The sequence below is a fragment of the Amborella trichopoda genome, chromosome 12, assembly GCF_054954075.1.
Source record: "Amborella trichopoda isolate Santa Cruz 75 chromosome 12, AtrichopodaSantaCruz75HAP2 v2.0, whole genome shotgun sequence".
Taxonomy (NCBI): Eukaryota; Viridiplantae; Streptophyta; class Magnoliopsida; order Amborellales; family Amborellaceae; genus Amborella; species Amborella trichopoda.
The window spans coordinates 41,595,956-41,607,770 of record NC_142347.1 but is presented as its reverse complement, the minus strand read 5'-3'; the positions used below and the strand labels follow the sequence as shown (position 1 = coordinate 41,607,770).

General features: G+C 35.8%; 1 long non-coding RNA gene across 1 annotated transcript; it reads left to right on the top strand.

Moving 5' to 3' along the window:
- Window positions 1-10,334: 10,334 nt before the first annotated feature.
- Window positions 10,335-11,604, top strand: LOC110008354 (uncharacterized). Its single transcript, XR_002283163.2, has 2 exons — window positions 10,335-10,740; window positions 10,864-11,604. It is a non-coding gene; the product is annotated as an uncharacterized LOC110008354 (long non-coding RNA).
- Window positions 11,605-11,815: the final 211 nt, after the last annotated feature.

Sequence of the window (11,815 nt, the reverse complement as noted above, 5' to 3'; positions counted from 1 at the left end):
TTTTTATTAAAAAGATTAATTTTCAAGATAATGAGGTCGTGTGCGCATAAAATTTATCGTGCCTAAAATTCATGATAATGAGCAGAAATAATTATTTCATTTTATTTTTAAAAAGAATGGATTATTTTTCGAGACAATGAGGTCACTTACACATAAAACTAATAAAATAAAAATCCTAGACGGAAATATCACTATTTATTAAAAATAGACTATTTTTCAAAAAGACGATGTCACTTACGCACAAATGTTTGAGAGGGAGCTTCCGATAAAAAATTCGGTTCGAGAGAGGAGTTCACTGTGTTTCGACCAGAGAGAGAGAGATCTCAAAATTTTCTAGGGTGGGAGTGCTCACATCCCCTATTTAAATTCTTATAACGTATTATTATAATATTTTATTACGCTCTACCTCATACCTGAGGTGTCGTGTTAAGCGTCTGTTTTCAACATACGAAGACCATGTCCGCTAAAGGATGTTGCCAGCTGCAAGCAACAACTGCAAAGGCTGCAAACAAAAGCAGCAGCAAAAGTTTTAAACCAAGTAAAAGTTTTTGAAAATAGTGATGGTCCCCAAGGATCATCATACTCAAACAGACCATCACCTATTTAAAAGCATCTTTTCTCCTTTTTTTTTTTTTTGAAATTTTAGGATTGTTACAGCATGTTAGGAATTTAAACACAAATAGTGCTACCTCTTTTTTCATATTATTCCACCAAAAGATTTTCTTCAGGTCCTGATACATTTTAATACTTCCGGGATGTATCGTATAACGAGAATGATGTGCTTCTTCCAAGATAGCTTTCTTCACACTCTCATCATTCGGAACACAAACCCGACCTTTGAATCTTAGCAAATCCTCACTATATATAGAGAATTCATCTCTCTTTCCTTGCTTCACCTCTTTTATAATTGTTATAAGCTGAGGGTCTTTCGTTTGTGCCAATCGAATCTGTTGGATTAATTGGGGTTTTACCTTAATGTTGACCATCATACTTACCACACCATTAATGGACGGAGTTGGATTCCAATCCACTATTTCCTCTAACAATCTCATTTCTTGGATCATTAGATAAGCTAACACTCCCGTAGATTTTCTACTTAGAGCGTCGGCCACAACGTTAGCTCTTCCTGAATGATAATAGATTGTACAATCATAATCTTTTAAGAAATCCATTCATCTTATTTGCCGCATATTTAGATCCTTCTGAGAGAAGAGGTATTTCAAACTCTTATGATCCGTATATATTTTGAATTGTTCACCATATAGATAATGCCTCCATATTTTCAAAGCAAATACTATTGCTGCTAGCTCCAAGTCATGAATTGGATATTTTTTCTCATATTCTTTCAACTGTATGGATGCATATGCCACTACTTTCCCATATTGCATTAATACACAGCCCAAACCTTTATGTGAAGCATCACTATAAATCACAAATCCCCCACTCCCCTCAAGAATAGTTAAAATAGGTGTTGAAGTTAATCGAACTTTTAGTTCCTGAAAACTCTCCTCACATTCACTTGTCCACTCAAATTTGATATTTTTCTGTTCAATCGAGTCAATGGGGTTGCAATTAGAGAAAATCCTTCTACAAATTTTCTGTAATATCCTGTTAATCCCAAAACGCTTCGAACTTCAGTCACATTACTTGGTTGTTTCCAATTAACAACAGCTTCAACCTTTGAAGGATCAACTGATAGACCTTCTTTTGATATAACATGTCCTAAAAATGTCACTTGTTCAAGCCAAAATTCACATTTACTAAGTTTGACATATAATTTATTTTCTCTTAATATTTGCAACACCATTCTTACATGCTGCTCATGTTCTTTCTGATTCTTGGAATAAATTAAAATATCATCGATGAATACCACAATAAATTTATCCAAAAAGGGATCCGATTCATCAAATCCATAAATGCAGCCAGTGCATTGGTTAATCCAAAAGGCATGACTAGAAATTCATAATGGCCATACCTTGTTCTGAAAGCTGTCTTGGGTACATCTTCATTTTTAATCTTAAGTTGATGGTATCCAGATCTAAGATCAATTTTTGAAAACACTTGTGATCCTTGTAATTGATCAAATAAATCATCAATTCTAGGTAATGGATACTTATTTTTCACTGTCACTTGGTTCAACTGTCTATAATCAATACACAATCTCATAGTCCCATCTTTCTTTTTGACAAACAGTACTGGAGCACCCCAAGGTGACACACTGGGCCTAATAAAACCTTTATCTAATAATTCTTCCAATTGTTGTTTCAGTTCTTTCAGTTCTGCAGGTACCATTCTGTAAGGTGCCTTAAAAATTGGTGCTACCCCTGGCAATAATTCAATGGAGAATTCAATTTCCCTGTCAGGCGGTAATTCTGACAATTCTTCTGGAAAAACGTCGGGAAATTCTCGGATAACCGGAGTGGTATCCAAATTTATTTCTTCCTTCCTATCTTCTTTGATATAGGCAAGAAAGCCTTGACACCCTTTTCGAAGGAGACGATTAGCTCGAATACAAGAGATTAAATATGATGGGGAGTCTTCTTTGACACCATTGAAGTAAAATACTGGTTGATTCGGAATACTAAAGGTAACAATTTTCTTATAACAATCAATACTTGCATGGTATACAGAAAGCCAATCCATGCCTAAGATTACATAAAAATCTTGAATTTTCAGGAGTATTAAATCAACCAACAGTTTCTTTTCTTCTATCTTTATTACACATGATTTGTACACTATATTGGTGTTAAAAGATATCAATATTTTCAAGAAGAAGATCTATTAACAGAAATGCATCAACAGTTTCACTTTCAATAAATGCATAATTAAGTATAATCTGAATAATTGAAATGTACATAACACTTTAACGGCAGTGCATAATTCAAAGGATTTCACAAAATACCCTACTGGCGTTCCAAGTAGGTCACCTATATACCCCATCAGCGTCTTGATGGGTCCACTTAATCCCTATCGGCGTCCCATATAGGTCCACTTAATCCCTGCCGGTCCACTTATACCTCACCGGTGTACCGGATGAGTCCACTTAATCCCTACCGGCGTCCCGAGTAGGTCTACTTATACCTCACCGGCGAACCGGATGAGTCCACTTGCATACTTAAATTATTTCTAAATCTCTTTAAACATTCGAAAGCAGCAAATATCATGTACTCAACATATCACTGAAATCATTAATATGAATTTCACTGACACCATTAATAACAGTCACTTTCAATAATATTTAAAAAATAACCAATCAAATATTTTGGGCTCAAATTTAGAAAGGTAGCAGTTCGTAAAGACATTCTAGCATAATTGCCAATCTAATATGTATAGAAAAACTCTTATAGAAATTCAAGAATACGGAATTATCACAATTTATGGGATGTTAATTTGCAATTAAACATTTCACAACAATACTATAATCAAATGCAAAAATATCATTTTTCAGTTAATAAGGCAGTCATTTGCACATGAAATTCACAATGTCTAAATATTTTAAAACAGTAGAAAGAAATCTCACAATTTTACTAAAACCAGAAATATCATATTTATTTCTAATAATTTGATAGTATCTAAAATTTTCTAACAATAGACAAGAAAAATAAATAAATTTATTTTTCTAAGAATTTACAACATTTAAAATTTCTAACATAGATAAAATATCACAATTTTTATTAAAAAGATTAGTTTTCAAGATAATGAGGTCGTCCGCGCATAAAATTTATCGCGCTTAAAATTCATGATAATAAGCAGAAATAATTATTTCATTTTATTTTTAAAAAGAATGGATTATTTTTCGAGACAATGAAGTCACTTATACACAAAACTTAAAAAATAAAGATTCTGGACGGAAATATCACTATTTATTAAAAACAGACTATTTTTTGGAAAGACGATGTCACTTACATTAATTATGAAATTGAGGGAGCATCCGTTTTGGATGTGGGCTTATCATATGTGTTATCGTAGTCTCGTGTGTATGGTTCATAGACCATGGTTAGAGAGAGAGGTTATAAATGGAGAAGGTCCAGTGCAGAGAGTTGTGGTTGGGTAGAGGAGATAAGCGAAAGAATCTCCTTTCTTGTTGAAACAGAGGATGCTTCTTGAGGGAGGGTCGATGAGCTGTTAATGAGAGAAAAAGAGAAGCCCCTTGACCCAAAAATGCAGAGAGAGAGAAAGAGAGAGACATGCTAATAAAAACGATACACCTCATATGCAAGGTGTTCCTAAAAGAGCTGTTTTTATAAAACTTTAAGTGGTGGACCTAAGGTCCACCCAAGTAGAATTAAACCCTCAAGTATATTAACAATAATATCATTTATTTATTGTTAATATATATTATTGTTAATATGAAAGCAACAATATCCTAACGGTATATTAGTATTATTATTATTATTATCATTACTAATATATACTTATTATTTTATTTATTTATTTTTATTTTTATTTTTGTATTTGTTTCTGTTAACACCATTAATATATATATATATATATATATATATATATATATATATATATATATATATTGAAAGTTTAGGATTGTTACAATGGTGTATGTTAATAAATACTTAAGTGATTGAAGAATCACTTCGTATTGTTGTATTCAATAATGGTTTGTGTACATAATATATATACAGCTGAATAATAACATAAATAGAAACTACTTCCTAATGATAAGGAAGACTATGCGGTTATAGTAGTAAAGAAGGAGACTAAGTCTTGAGTTGTAGAATTGTTCTTGATGAGGTGGAGACGACGTATATCCATAACACTCCCTTCAAACTGATGAGTGATGAAGAAGAATACCCAACTTGCTAAGCAGAAAGTAAAATTGTTCTATTCCGAAAGGTTTAGTGAAAATGTCAGCAAGTTGAAGCTTGGTGGAAATATGAGATGTTGAAATGAGGCCAGCTTGAATCTTCTCTCGGATAAGATGGCAATCGATCTCAATGTGTTTCGTTCTTTATATGAAAAACATTATTCACTGCATTGTAGAGGGCTGTTTGGTTGTCATAGTAAAGATGCATTGGTTGTCGATGAAGAACCCTCAAATCTGAAAATAAAGTCTTTAGCCATGTTAGTTCACAAGCAGTGATCTCCATTGAACGGTATTCGGCTTCAGCTGAAGATCTAGAGATTGTTGTTTGTTTCTTTGTTCGCCATGACAATAGGTTGGTTCCAAGGTATGTGATGTACCATGTAGTGGACCGCCTTGTAGTGGGACAGTTAGCTCAGTCAGAGTCGCAGTAGGCAGATATTCGAAAGGAATTGTTTGCTGATAAAATGAGCCTTTGACATGGTGATCCCTTAAGGTATTGAAGAACACGGTGGGCAGCGGCAAGGTGTGACCCTCTTGGTTGTTGCATGTATTGACTGAGAATGTAGATAACAAAATTGATGTCTGGCCATGTTATGGTGAGGTAGATCAGTCGCCCAACAAGTTTTCTATATGATTTCGGGTTATCAAGTAATTGTCCATCTTCAGGAGAGAGTTTCAAATTTTTCCACATACGGAGAAATGCTGGTTTGGCTTCCAAAAAACCGGTTTCTTTGAGAATATCAAGAGTGTACTTTTGTTGAGTGAGCAAAATTCCTTGACATGACCTTGCCACTTCTATTCCAAGAAAATATTTCAACTTTCCCAAGTCTTTGATGTTAAATAATTGTTGAAGAAAATGTTTTAGTCGATGAATTTGAAACTCATTGTTCCCGGTGATGATGATATCATCAACATACACTAATACAAGGGTGATGAGATCTCCAGACTTATGGGTTAACGAGGAATAGTTCACTGATGATTGCTTGAAGCCTGCGACAATGAGGGCGAAACTAGCTCCTTGATACTTGTTTCAACCCATAAAGAGACTTGCGAAGCCTACAAAATTTGTTGTCCCCTTTTCGAGCAAACCCTAGAGGAATTTTCGTATATACCTTTTTATATAAATCACCGTGTAAAAAGGCGTGTTTCACATCGAGTTGGTAAATATTCCAATTGTGAGAGACTCCAACAGCGAGTAAGCATCTCATAGTAACCAACTTAGCAAAGGGGTCAAAGGTTTTCATGGTAGTCCAATCCCTCTGTTTGGGTATATACCCCTTTGTAGCCAAACGAGTCTTATAGCGCTTTATGGTTCCATCGGCTTTGTATTTGATTTTGAATATCTCACTTACATCCAATAGGATGTTTTCCAAGTCTTGTTTAATTCAAGGACCTTAATTTCTGTTGCCATAGCTTCACGCAAAAGAGGATCTTTAACAACTTGAGAAAAAGTTTTGGGTGCTTCTTTGGAATAGATGGTGGAGACAAAAGCTTTGTAAGTTGGTGAAAATTTTTTACATAAGAGAAAATGTTCAATTGGACAAATATTATCTGAAGATGGTGTAAAGGAGATGGATTCTTGTTGTGATGGATTGAAACTTGCAACAGAGCAGGCAAAGTCTTGAAGCCGTGTTGGTGGAACGTGTGGATGAGTGGATCGACGAAGGGGAATATGGGGTGATGAGGCATCATGAGTAACAGGTTGTGACTCGTTGTTTTTAGAATTTGAATGGTTATATGCTTCACTAGAAGATTGAATGGAGGTTACAGATGGCAGTAGCACAAAGGTTACATCTTCAGTAGAAGATTGAATGGTTATATGCTTCAGTAGAATTTGATTGTAACCTCAGTGCTACGGGCATTAGGTAAACAAACTGGTTTATTTTGATGGTGAGTAGTGGGTGACATTAAAGATGACAAGTGCGGTGTGAAATGATGCGATGCACCTGAATCTATGACCCATGAAGTATAAAATTGTTGAGAGACAGAAAGACAAGCGTTTATACTTACAAAAATTGCATTGGAAGGTTGAGAATCATGGAAAGAAGCTGTTGATATTGGCTCGTAGTGAGAGGTAGAAGAGATGGTGTTCCTCCATGTTGTTAAACCTCTTGAGAAGAGTTCGCAGCAAGGTGAGAACTCACGTTATGAGCATGCTTTTTTCCCTTTTGTTGACAGTTATATCGCCCATTGGAAAAACATTTTGGATGACCTTCGGAGTAGCCATGAATCTCGTAATCGGTATCTCTGGTATGACCAAGTTTTTTGCAGTGATCATAGTAAGGTTTCCCTTTTGATCGAGCAGGCCCTTTGCATTGAATCTATCCACTATTAGATCCGTTGACTACAAGAGCATATGTGTCTGAAGGAGTTGACTGGCCTATATGTAAGCCTTTGTGTTTTTCTTCATGAAGAACAAGAGAGTAGGCCTTCCCTACATTGGGTAGAAGTTCCATGTCTAGAATATGAGTTCTAATGGTCCGAAATGATTTATTTAGACCCATGAGAAACTAAAAAACTCTTTCAGTTTGCTGGTGTTCTTGTAGCTCATTGAAAGAACCACATGTGCAGTTGGATATATGAGCTTAGCTCATCCTATAAGACTTTGAGAGAGGAAAAATATGTAGCTACAGTTAGACGTTCTTGTTGTAATGTAGCAATTGAATGTTTGATTTTATAAATCCGTGGTCCATTTCCTTGAGGAAAGGTCCAACCAAAGATCACGTGCAGTCTCTGCATAGACCACATTGTTGGCAAGGTCTCACACAAGACCATTGTACAACCATGTCATAACAATGAGATTGCATCTATCCCGTGCTCTAACTTCAGAGAGGGGATCTCATGGTTTTGGAAAGGTACCATCAACGAAACATATTTTATTTTTGGCTCCAAGAACCACTTTCATGGCATGTTTCCAAGTGCCAAAGTTGTCACTAACAAGAGGTTGTGAGACAAGAGTGTTACTTGGATTGTCAGATGGATGCAAGAAAAAGTAAGATGATGAATGTGCAGAGGCAAGTGAGCAGGGAACAACAACAAAGTAAAAGGAAGCAGAGCGCAAATGACAAGCACAACAGGGGGCAGAGTGGTGGTGGATAGTCTCCACAATAGATAGCCATGTAGTGGTGTTTAGACTCCACGCAAAGACCACTTGCTTTGTCTGAATGATACTATTGTGTAGAGCAACAATGATGGAAAGAAACGGCAAATCAGCCACAACAGTGAAGAAGATCAATAGTCCGATCAGTTGATCCGGCAGGACAACATCGACGATGGTGAAGATTAACGGTTGTATGATTAACAGCTGCAGCGGGTGATGAGGAAAGCTGCGATGTGTTGCAGGGAAGAACTCCAAGAGCAATGGACAAAGCGATCTTGACAATGACAGTGATGAGAAGATGATAGAGAAAAGAAATCAGACAAAAAAAGTCTTTCTAGAATCAACCTACCTTCTATCCATTGAGATCCTTCTCTTACTCTCTTGTCCTTTACAACTCTAAAACCTACAAAATCAAAATCAAAGACTTTCCTATACCCACCACCTGTGATCAAACGAAGGTTTGCCATTTTGATTGGGCCCATGCTGATGCAAAAGTGAAGGAAACTTGGCACTTGAGAAGGTTTCTATAGGGGATTAACCCAATCCTCCATTGTTTGATGGCTTCTGTGGAGAGAGAGATGGTGCGATGGTTATGTGGGGAGGCGATTAATAGATTGGGCGAATTGGTGGCCATTTTGGAGTAGAGAGGAACACTTGGAGCGCTTAATTGTAGAGGCATATGCTAACGTTGCTACTGATTTGGGGTTTTCCAAGAGAGGGGTGGAAGATTCAGGGTGAGGAAAGAAGAGAGAGAGAGAGTGGGGGTAGAAACGTTGCTGCTTTGGAGTTTACAAGAGGGGCGGATGATTTGGGGTTAGGGAGAGAAGAGAGAGACAGAAAGAGAGAAAGATAGATGGGTAGAAAAAAGAGAGCCTACGGTTACAGATCGAAGAGAAAGAAGGGGTAGATTTGGGGTGTTACAGGAGGGGTGGAAGATTGGGTTGCATACGGTTACGGAGAGAAGAGAGAGGGGGCATGGATGATGGTTTGAGCATGAAGAGAAGAAAGAGAGGGAAGAGTTAGAGCGGCAAGAAAAGGTGAGCAAGAGATAGGGAGGAGAGAGAACAAGGAGAGAAAGCCCTCGTAGGCTTTGAAAAGTCAAATAGATATGTGGTATTTCAAACACTGTATAGTAAATTCACTTAAGTTTTTTATCTGATATTTACATTGTCAGACAAGGGGACAATTTTGAAAAAAAAAAATTGTCATGTGGGTTGCTTATAATTTCAGGCAAATAAGTACCTATTTAGTAATAAGACAAGTTTAGATAGAGCCAAGGCTTTAAATAATCAAATTTGAACCTACCTAAAAAATTTTACTAGAAGAGGTTGTTTTGATGCCCAAATATTTTTAAATTGATCATTGCGACAACACGATGCATGGGCATGAGAAAAACATGGATTTTATATTTTAAAAATAGTGTATTTTGTAATGCATTTTTGGACCGTCAATTTTCAAGATTTTTATAAATCTACACTATTTTTGAAGCTTTAAACTTCATAAATAAATATGACAATATATTTAAGGCTGTCACAAAGATTTCCAATAATGAAACCACATTTCTCGATACTATTTGAATGTAGGCTCTAATTTGATTGTTTAGGGTACGTAATTTGCTCAATTATTTAACATGTTACTCATATTTCTTTATCTACTTTTTGGTAAATTTTGATACAATTTCTTGTGACCATATGATCACCCTCTCTATTTACACATAACTTGGTTCAAACAGCAGGAGAAGAGATGAAACCAGGTGGCCGAGAATAACTGACTAATTTATCCTTAAATATTTCGCTCCAAATTTTTTTTGTTGAGTGTTTGGATGAGTCCTATCATGTGCACAATAATTGGGGTGCGGTGAGACTCTCAATTTTTCATAAAAATGGTTTACTGATGGCCAAATTTAGCCTTTTATCCCTCTCCATATATATTTAGATGAGATATATTGCGGGCCAATTGCCGAGCTAAATAATGTAGTAGGCTAGAGAACCCAAATTGAAGCTCATATAAATGAACAACCACATGTTAACAGTGGTTGATTATTTTGTCTAGACGCTCTAAATAATGAATAAATAAATAACTAAAAATTTAGGGCAAATTGTGTAGTGTCCTTCTCAAAGGTCATCTCTCTTTTAATTTGGGCCTTCCGATTTATGTTTATAATCACTTATTTAAAGTCGGACAGACAAAAGTGATTATGACTTCATTTTACAAAAAATTAATAGTCTTTGTGTATTATTTTTCTATATTTATCCAGGTCAGATTTGCCTCGAAATTTTAATGCATAAAAACAAGCAAATAACCTATATGTCATACAATTTTTCATTTTTGCCTATGCTTTACTCTCTTTATGTTCGGTTCGTGTGAAAATATTTCTCGAAAAATATTTTCATATGATAAAATTCTCTCATGCGATTAAATATTAGAGTATTTTGACATCAATTACTCCTTATGCATCTTTTCATACCAATTGGCAGCATAAAAATATTCCCATATTTAATCTCACGGGAATTTATTCATGGCCCGAAATACTTTCACACGAACCAAACGTGCCATTTTTCCCCATTTACAGACCCCCACTCCACTCTACACTTCCATGATTTCATCCAATCTCCATTCCATTAGCTTCCCTCTCATACCCCTCCACTCTCTCTCATCATTCAGTAAGCTCTCCTCTTGTTTACACACTTTCTCTCTCTAACCATTTTCCCTCCTCTGTGTGTGGGTGTGGGGCAGCTGGAGCTCCCAATCGATAGAAGACAAACTTTCACATACATTCCAAAGAGCACATAAAAGCAAATATAGATAGACACGCTATGGGGTACTTTGTACCATTGTGAAATATTCATTATTTCCCTTCCTTTATTGCATCGATTTTCTCACTCTTTTGGTGGGTTACTCATGGCTTGGAGAGAATTTTAATTCAGTCATTATTCCTTTGCAGGTTCATGTTCAAGGTGCTCTCGCTCTCTTCGTCCTCTATCTTTCTCTCTCTCTCTCTCTCTCTTCCCCCTTTGAGGTGCCATTTGGAATGAGCAGTGTGCTCTTGATTCTTGAATTTACACTGAAACAAGCTCATATTATGCTTTACTTGTTTTGGATGGATACAGAGGGAAAAGGTTAGCTTTTTGCTCTTCTGCAAATCTCCAATGCTCCATCTATTTGTAACCATGATCTTCACCAAAACAAAATTATTTACTTTATTGCTATTTGATTGGCAAAACCCTGCATTTCCCTAAATTTTATACTGCCCATTTCTTTCTGTGCTTTTTTTTTTCTTGGTGGAAAAGGAAAGTGTTCAAGACTGTGATACTCTTTTTAATATTTTGTCCTTCTGACTCTCTATTTTGAAGGATCTGCCTTTTCAAAGGCCAAGTAAGTTCCTTCCCTCCTTTGCTTTGTTTTAATGTAATGAAATTAGGGATATGGAGATGGAGATGAGGTGCTTGAAAGAATTTGTAAACAGAAGATTGAGAGATTTGGGGAGTCTAAGTACAGTAAGATAAAACTATAGGAGGTTATTGATCCCTATGTTCTTAAAGGTGGATTTTATTATTATTATTATTCTTTTGAATCCTAGGATATGATATTGTACTTTGGCAAGTATAAAATCTATTTGTTGATCCATACATTCTGGTTTTTGTTTACTTAAAAGTGTCAAAATATGAAAGTGGGGTTCTTTTCACATGGTTCAAATGCAACTGGATCTAAAAGGTGCTTTTCTGCGACATTGCCGTAGCATCTCCAGGCGTTTATTATATTTATTTGGGTTATTCCTTTTGCATACTTCTTCTTTTTCTTTTTTCTTTTTTTCCTGGTTGAATTTGGACTTTGGAGCACCAAAATAGCCTTGTCATTTACATGGAATGATGCTTCGAACTGAATCGCATTTTTCT